Genomic DNA, 9,604 nt, shown 5'->3' with positions numbered 1-9,604 from the left:
ATTTAATATCATTTTTTTCCTCAAAAAGTTTCATTTCTCCAGAAAGATATTGCCAATCCCAAGCTATTCCTACAGCAAGTTGTAGCATGCCACTGTAAAACATGAGACATGAGCTCCCTTTGCTTTTTCAGGCCCAAGTTCCACCATGGGGTGCAGACTTCCTATCTCTCCATTTGTTCTAATGACAGCCCTGGGAGAGAGGTAGCCTTGTGCCCTGGGCCACCTCTGTCTGAAAATGGAAACTGTTAGACAAACAGTGCACAGTGGTAACTTTAAGAAACTTGGAGGTGGTTGGAGCCTACCATTGCTCTTTGCTCTGAACAGTGTCTGCATAACTATGTCGTACCGTTCAAAAACTGGAGCACACTTGGAATCCAGCATCGAGGACGTGACGATGTGGGGCAGGCCATTGCCCTGCCCAGTAAAAGGATCTCACTGCGCTGATGTTGAAAAGACGACCATGGAAGTTCTTTTAGGCATTACCAAATAAGTAGTAAACAGCATGCTCAAACCTCCTGCCCCAGCCCGGGCCGTTCCACGAGCAGGTGAAGCAATGGGAGAGAGAATGCTCCCTAATAGGATAAACTAGCTACACCTATAACTGTCACCCAGGGGGACAGGGAGTGCTGGGGAGATTTCCTGGCTCCTGACAGTAGCCATCTGCCTTGTTTGTTCTTACAGAAGATGCTGAACATGAGGGTATGGTGGAGTGCGTGGCATTGTGAGAGGAGAGCCTTCTTCAAACGTGTCCCTTTGCTTTCTGACATCCGCTGGCCTATGCTAGGTTCCATAAGGAGGACTATAAATAGTCAGGAAGGATCCAGGACAGTCGATAGTAAGTGATTAGCAGAGGATGGTTTCTATCGGACATGCAAGGCTTGCCTTATATAGAGAGACTAAATAATATCTTAAAGTAAGTTACTACTATAATTGGTGTTCTCTCAAGATAATAAGTTCATAAAAAGGCTGATAAAAAGACAAGTAAGCAGGAAATCCCATTGGATATGAAGTGCATACTCATACAAGATAGAGCACAGGGATTCCCAAGTCCTGAGAGAAGACAGCAGAGTGTGAATATTGCATATCTTGGTGGAGTGAATGGGGAAATACTATGGTGTGAGAAGGTGGGACCAAGTGCTATCTTCTATAACTTTAATAGCCCAGAATCAGTCACTATCATTTGAAATTAAAATGTGAAGCAATGAATTCATAGACAAAACTCTAGTCTTCCAGTATTTTTCATGATCTTGATTTCTTTTTAATTTTCAGGGGCTTTGTTAGAAACTAATACTGCAGAAGACTGCCCATAAGTGATTTCTTTCTTTGTTTGTATTTTTATTGGATATTTAATTTATTTACATTTCAAATGTTATCCCTTTTCCTGGTTTCCCCTCTGTAACCCCCCTATCTCATTCTTCTCACTCTGCTTCTATGAGGGTGCTCCCCCACCCTTCCACTCCCTCTTGCCTCCCCACCCTGGCATTCCCCTACACTGGGGAATCAAGCCTTCATAGAACCAAGGGCCTCCTCTCCCACTGATGCCAGACAATGCCATCCTCTGCTACATATGCAGCTGGGGCCATGGGTCCCTCCATGGTTGGTGGTTTAGTCTCTGGGATCTCTTTGGGGGGGTGATATTGTTCTTCCTATGGGGTTGCAAACCCCTTCAACTCCTTCGATCCTTCCTCTAACTCCTCCATTGGCGTCTTGGTGCTCAGTCTGATGGCTGGCTGCAAGCATCCGAATCTGTATTGGTTAGATTCTGGCAGAGTCTCTCAGGAGACAGCTACATCAGTCTCCTGTCAGCAACCACTTTTTGTCATCCACAATAGTGTCTGAGTTTGATGGCTGCATATGAAATGGATCCCCAAGTGGGGTAGTCACTGGGTAGCCTTGCCTTAAGTCTCTGCTCTACTCTTTGTCTCTGAATTTTCTTTAGATAGGAGCAGTTATGGGTTAAAATTTTGGAGATGGGTGGGTGGCCCTATCCCTCAACAGGGGCCCTGCCTAACCTCTGGATGTGGTCTCTACAGGTTCTTTCTCCCCTTCTTGGATATTTCAGTTAATGTCATTCCCATTGGGTCCTGGGAGTCTCTTGCTTTTCTGGTTTCTGGGACTTTCTGGTGGCTACTCCCAGTTTCTGAACTCCCCATTGCTACATACCTCTGTTAAATTTCCTGATCCTCTGTACTTTTTCCATCTCTTCCCATTCCTAATCCTGCTCCCCTTTCCCCTAACCCTCCTCTCTTTCTCCAAAGTCCCTTCCACCCTCTATCTGCCATGATTATTTTGTTCCCCCTTCTAAGTAAGACTGAAACATTCATCCCCTGGCCTTCCTTCTTCTTGAGTTTCATATAGTCTGTAAGTTGTATCGTAGGTACTCTGAGCTTTTTTCCTAATATCCATTTATCAGTGAGTTTATACCATGTTTGTTCTTTTGTGACTAGGTTTCATCACTCAGGATGATAGTTTCTGGTTCCATTCATTTGCCTAAAAATTTTATGAAGTCGTTGTTTTTAGTAGCTGAGTAGTACTCCATTGTGTAAATGTACCACATTTTCTGTATCCATTTCTTTGTTGAGGAACATCTGGGTTGTTTCCAGTTTCTGGCTATTATAAATAAAGCTGCTATGAACATAGTGGAGTATGTGTCCTTGTTATATGTTGGAGCATCTTTTGGGTATATGCCAAGGAGTGATATTGGTCAATGGAATAGACTTGAAGACCCAGAAATAAACCCACACACCTATGGTCACTTGATTTTTGATAAAAAACCTAAAAACATTCAGGGAAAAAAAGACAGCATTTTCAACAAATGGTGCTAATTCATCTGGTAGTCAGCATGTAGAAGAAATGCAAACTAATCCATTCTTATTACCTTGTACAAAGCTCAAGTCCAAGTGGATCAAGGACCTTCATATAAATTCGGAAACACTGAATCTAATAGAATAGAAAGTGGGAAAGAGCCTCAAACACATGGGCACTGGGGAAAATTTCCTGAACAAAACACCAGTGGCATATGCTCTAAGATCAACAATTGATAAATGGGACTTCATAAAATTGCAAAGTTTCTGTAACACAAAGGACACTGTCTATAGGACAAAAAATGGCAACCAACAAACGGGGAAAAGGTCTTCACCAATCCTATATCCAATAGAGGGCTAATATACAATATATACAACTAACTCAAAAAGTTAGACTCCAGAGATCCAAATAATCCTAATGAACATCGGGTACAGAGTTAAGCAAAGAATTATCAACCTTAAAAAAATCTCAACATCCTTAGTTATTATGGGAATGCAAATTAAAATGACCTGGAGTTTCTACCTTACACCAGTCAGAATGGCTAAGATAAAAAACTCAGGTGACAGCAGATGCTGGGGAGGATGTGGAGAAAGAGGAACACCCCTCCATTGCTAGTGAGATTGCAAGCTGGTACAAGCATTATGGAAATCAGTCTGGTGGTTCCTTAGAAAATTAGACATAGCACTACCTGAGGACCCAGCTATACCACTCCTGGGCATATACCTACTAATGATTTCTTTAGCTTTACGTTTTTACTATTAGAATAAAACAAAATGAGTTTCATAATTATGTTTCTAGAAATAATCATTAATTTTCTACCCATTGTCACTTTATTAGCTGTTGTGTGTGTGTGTGTGTGTGTGTGTGTGTGTGTGTGTGTTTGTGTGTGGGGGGGTGTGGGTGTGTGTATGTGTGTATGTGTATGTGTGTGTAGTGAGATACTTATAAATCTGTGCATATAGCACTATTTTTTTACTTCTGGAACTTTGGTAAAGTACCTCTGTAGGTAAAGAACATGCTGTGTAAGCAAGAGAACCTCAGCACTCATGTAAAGTGAGGGCAAGAAAGACCATGGCTGTAGCTACTTCTTGGGATGAAGAGCCTGGGACTTGGAAGGGATGATTCCTGGGGGCTTTCTGGACAGCCAATCTAGCAATCAGCAAGCTCAAGATTCAATGGAAGATCTTGTTTAGAGCAACTGAGGAAGACATTAGTGTCAATTCCTGGCTTCTACACACCTGTACATGTGTGTGTGTGTGTGTGTGTGTGTGTGTGTGTGTGTGTATGTGTGTGTGTGTGTGTGTGTGTGTGTGTGTGTGTGTGTGTGTACCTATATACAAGAACACATACATACATGGTTTATTTTTTTGTGTGATGAAGTTGTGGATTATTTTGGTTTTTTCATGGCTTTACATATTGATTAAGTTCTAAATAATAATCAAGTAGTGTTTTGAGATCAATAACAATTGGTAAGGAAGAACTGAAGGGCAAGAGAGAGACAGAAGGAATAAGATGCATTGCAGATATGTCTTGAGATCCAGAGCTTGTAGAGTGAATGTCCACTTAAGTCTCTGGGTCTAGTGTCTTCACCTCTAAATAAGGCCAATCACCTCCTTCTGAGTTTGTTGGGATAGCAAATAGGAGAAAGGCTGGGAGGCACACAGCACATCTGGCCTGTCACCATCTCAGTACACACAGATGTTATAAAGGAGCAACATCCTGTAATACTGCAACAATAAGGTGCTTCCATGGTTCATCTCTTCAGTTTCATCCAAAGACCACAGAGCTCAGACCTTAGCATTCAGTCTCTAATACAACCGAGTCCACGGGGTTGGAGAGCATATCCTGCTTTCAGTGCAGGTGGGCTCATTGCTGCCTTTGACTTCTTACCAAGCGGCTTCTCTGTTCTTGGGTTCCACTCTTTCCTTTGGGTTCATGTATTGGTTAGGTAGATCTTGCTATCAAATACAGTGTTCAGAAAGAATTCTAAGCATTCAGTATTCTGCCAGGATTGGTATATTCAGTAGAGACCCAACTCCTTTCTGGCTTAGCCTTGGCCTTCCGATGCCAGAGGTTTGTGGGTTCGTTCCACAAACCATAATAGGAATGAGGATGGACACATAGATCATACCAAGCTACCAAGTCCTTGGGATAAACCAATCACTGATATTCTCAGAGCACACAGCAATAGATATGCAACAAGAGGAGGAAATCTCGGGACTCTGGCCTAGAACTAGCACACTTGGAATTCAAATGTGGCCCAGATTTCACAACATCATCAAACATGTGGCTGGTTAGGCAGTGATTGCAGTACGTCCATTGATCCTCATCCACCAAGAAGTATTCTTGTCTTCTTCCTTTTTCTCTTTTGCTGCCAGATGATAAACCGAATAGCTGAACTCCCAACTGATCAATTAATTAGATATCTTTTCAGGCGCTACTTTGTGGCTGTATCTTAATAGGGCACTTGCTGAGGTTGACCAGGTGAGAAAAGCCTGATATTCATGCAAGTGGGGACTATCATCAGAGACCTCTCTCCATAGGGAGGAGGTAGGATTGTCAAATAGCAATGAGATGAGATAAGGGATTATCTCAACAACCACTGTATGCGAAAGTGTGAGCTCAAGAAGCAGCTCCCAGGGGAACATGGGATTGAGCATCTCTGATATTTATTGGGAAGAAGAATCATCTACAGACATCAGCCACACAGCTCCAGTGTCCGTGGGTGTTCTTTCTATAAGGGGCACTTAGACTAGCAAAAAGCGGGGTGGGCTAACACAGTCTTCTAAGTAATAGCCAGGACTGCCCAGCTGCTGATTAATATTAGGCGGATCGAATTGACTGAAGCACACACATTTCCTTCTCCCAGGCTGGCTGTATCTATTCAGCCTCACTTCCCACTACAGCTAAAGGAGGAGAAACTATTATGAACATGGCTTAGGCAGCAAATTACCTTCTCCCTTCCTTTCCTTCTCAGCTCTCCAGTTATGATTCAGGCCATCAAAAGTCTGTCTCCATCTTACAGAGAGCTGACACATTCATCGTCCTGTGTCACTTCTCCGACTCTACTGCCGTCATTTCAGCTAACCTTAATTTAAAATACTGTCAGCATCAGCTGGAATCCCTTACAAATGGTGCGCCTCATCACCATACTAATTGAAGGGAAAAAAATAAAAAAGGTCCATGATTTAAATACCTATTGCTTCATCATTTCCCCAGTCTTTGGCTTCCATTTTGTCAGGCATGAAGTTGGTGATTAAACCCAAGGCGTAATTATTAGCAACAGAAGCGCCTCTGTCCCATCTTGCAGTTTCCTGACCAGGTGCAAATGCTCGGTCCCACACTGAGCATGTCTGTCAGTCTTATGAACAATCCCAGCAGAATAAGTGACTGATTTTCTCTTTATAATCATGGAGGCGCTTTACAGGAAATTGTCACATTAGACCTCTACTTCTGAAAGGCATAATGAGTGTTTCAGTGCGGTGAGAAGTTTAGGCTTTGAAAGGGGGTGTCACTGTTGGAACCAGGACGCTGGTGTCCTTTATCGATGTACCTACCTGCCTCCTTCCACACTGAGTTGTTCTCTGAGTGTTGTGGAAATAGAGAAAATGAGTGTGAAGCTGGGTGGGAGAGACAAGCTTATGAGGTCTAGCTTTGAATAGAGGTAAAATAGAAGTTTTCACGGATTCTATGTACGGGGGTGGGTGTGCTATAGTGGGGGGGTGTTATAGTGGAGAGCTCTCTGGTGGGAGGAGGGTAGTCTTGTGTTCAGGAGTTAGATAAAGGGTGATTTTTAAAAGAAACATCACAGAAAGTAACAAATTAAGCCTGATTTACTACAGATTTGAGCTATTCATATTTGTAGCGTCAACTGCAGAACGTGTCTACCAAGATACCAAGGAGGCGAGATTAGCATTGAAGTCTCTAAAAGACCCTTTCCGAGCATTGCTCTCCCCCTACCATAACTCTCTCATGCATCCAGAAACAGGCTCAGGCTTCGAGAAGTCTCCTGGGCTTGGACTCAGCTCAGGTACCATCAGACTAGCAATAGGCTCCACTTTCGTGTCCTAAATTCTGGCCACCTGTCCAAAATTAGAATGACATGCCCCTTGATGAGGACTTGCCCTTACAACTCCTCCTAGAGTTTTGCATTGTTAATAGTCATTTATGTCGATATTGAGCTGACATGCAGAAAGTTTCTAAAATCCCAGACTGTGCGGGTGGTAGCATTTCCTGTGTGCGTTCCGCCCTTGGATCTGTGGGAATAGCAATGGGTTTAGGGGTCACATTCATAATTCATTATCAAGACATGCCATTTTTTTTTCTCTTCCCAACTGCTAGATTTGTAGGTAGCTTCTATGCATTTACAAATAGACAGGTACAGTGAAGCTGTGTCTTCAGATACAGCTTAGGGATTTAAGTCCTTGATGCTGCCAATGTAAGCAAGTAGGCACAACGAATGTCTGAAAAGCAGAAGGCTACTGCTGGGTGGTATTATGTGAAGCCTCCTAATGAGATTATAAATGCATTAAGCAATGGATTTCTTTGCAAAAGACACAGTGATGTTTGTAATGTAACATTTATGCCATGCAGTCTTGGAAAACTATTTCTACAGTCTTAAGTTCAAAGGCCATCAGGTATAGAACTCCAGAAGACGTTACTTAAAAGAGATGAGTCCTTCATCTTGTGTGCAATGGCTGATGGCCTTGACCAAGACCCTTCATGTGTCTGATGGTCATCGACAGCAGGAAATATTCTGACTTTAGGACTTTTCAGCTGTAAAAATCCCATGAACTGACTTAATGCAGAGCAGGATGCCGAACACAGTATACCTGCTCCAGATGTGCACTGTCTGTTATCCCTCGGGCAGTAGCATCACTGATTATACCAAGCTTAGGGAGATTCTGGAACTCTCTGTTCCTAGGGAAAGCCATTGGTATGAGACGTTCGCTCATTTTGACTTAAAAACAAATGGCCTGTGTAAACTTTTCTACAGAGAAAAATTTACGGTAAGGTTGTAATCTCAGGAGATATTTTTACAGTATGCATTTCAGTCTGTGAATACAATGTGTTTATTCTACAAGAACACATTTCTTGCTGTGAGGAAGGTGATGTTCCCCTTAAGCTCGAGAGCATGGGTGTGCTGGGCCTTGTAGGTCTCAAACGTTGGATTATTGAAAACAGTGCTCAGTAAGAATGGAATGAATACAAAGGATCTATAACTAAAACAATTGCTTTCTACATGTGTGGTATGTTCTCATTTTCGTTTTTAAATTGCTTTTTGTTTTTTGTTTTCTCCAGCTTAGCCTGAAGGTCATTGTGTTGTCTAGGCTGGGCTTGAACTGATGGCAGTACCCCTGCCTCAGTCTCCCAAGTTCTGAGATTACATGTACAAATCACCAAGCCTGGCTCTAGATGTGATTTACATAGGATATGATGTGCTTTCAAATGTTCTTAAATGAACACAGTCTCAAACACATGACTTTGGGAGTTTTCAGGTCAATTCTATAAAGACAGGGTGTATCCTAAGCTCCTCCTTGGTCCCTTATTCCTTTGCTGAGACACTGTAAAATCATTCCATGATACATTATACCATGTCAAACACTTGTTACCTCTTTCTGCCCAGTTGCTGGCGGTGAAGAACTACACCCTTGAATCCACCCACCAGCTGTCAGCAAACAGTATGAGCTAGAGAGACAGGGAAATTTCCATTTGTCTTTTTGAGTGGAGCCTGTTTGATTGGCCACTCTTGGCAACAGCTTCTTTTCAGGAGGCTATACAGCAGGAGTTAGAGGAAGTGGTTGTGATTTCCCAAACCAGATAGCCCCCTCTTCCTCTGAACCTCCGTGGTTGTGCAGAGCTCAAGCTGCCCCACCCCTGAGCTGGACTCAGTGGGGTTACCATCCTCAGTCTCTATCACTACCCAGTTCCTCCTCTCTCTCAGAGGAGACAGTGAGATATATCCACAGGGACCTCTGTCCCACTGTGTTGACACCCCCACATTTCAGGGGACCGTCTAGTCTGTTTCTTTTGCCCATTCTCAGAAAACCTAACACACCTCATGTTCACACAAAAGGAGTCAGAGGCAGACAGACTGAGGACATACAATGCAGAGAGACTACCAAACAGCAAGTTCAGCTTGGCCTTCTAGGCAGGAGTGGCGACCATAGTATATATGGCTCTGGCAGTTTGTATTGTAGGGTGAGTGGAAGGCTCCACGAGAGAGCAAGGATTCATTACCTTGAAAAAGGACAAACCTTGTGGGAGTGAAATGGGGCTGAGGAAAGCCAATCTCTAAAGTACACAGAAGTGGGAAGAAGTATCAAATAGCCTCTCTGGTTCATTTCTGGGTAGGGTGGGTCCCTAAGGACACACATAGAGAACTCTTCCTGCCTTTAAGAGTGACCCTCTCTTAAACCTACCCTCGGGCTACAGAACCCAAGCTCCAGTAGACCAAGTGATAGCCTCTCATTTCCTAGGGACATAGAGGACAAGACAAAATGCCAGATACATCACTTCCTTGTGAGAGCAAGGCAGACTAAGTTTTCAAAATACACAAAACTGCTACTGATGGAAGTCTACTCAGATGTTCAACAAATGATGGGTCTACTGTATGCCCAGGCCCACTTGTAGGGTCAGAAAATGGGACAAACACAGGCTTTATCTTATCTTTGTTAAGCAAATAACCGTGGGTTTTAGTGTAAGCACCTGATTGGTGCTAGGAATCAAAGCCAATAAGGAGAGGTGCTCCTTACTGTTGAACATGGCTGAAGAGTAGTAGTCTCTGTGGAGGTGGCAC

Source organism: Micromys minutus, assembly GCF_963924665.1.
Source record: "Micromys minutus genome assembly, chromosome: 18".
In the NCBI taxonomy this organism is placed as follows: Eukaryota; Metazoa; Chordata; class Mammalia; order Rodentia; family Muridae; genus Micromys; species Micromys minutus.
This window is presented reverse-complemented; position numbering follows the sequence as displayed.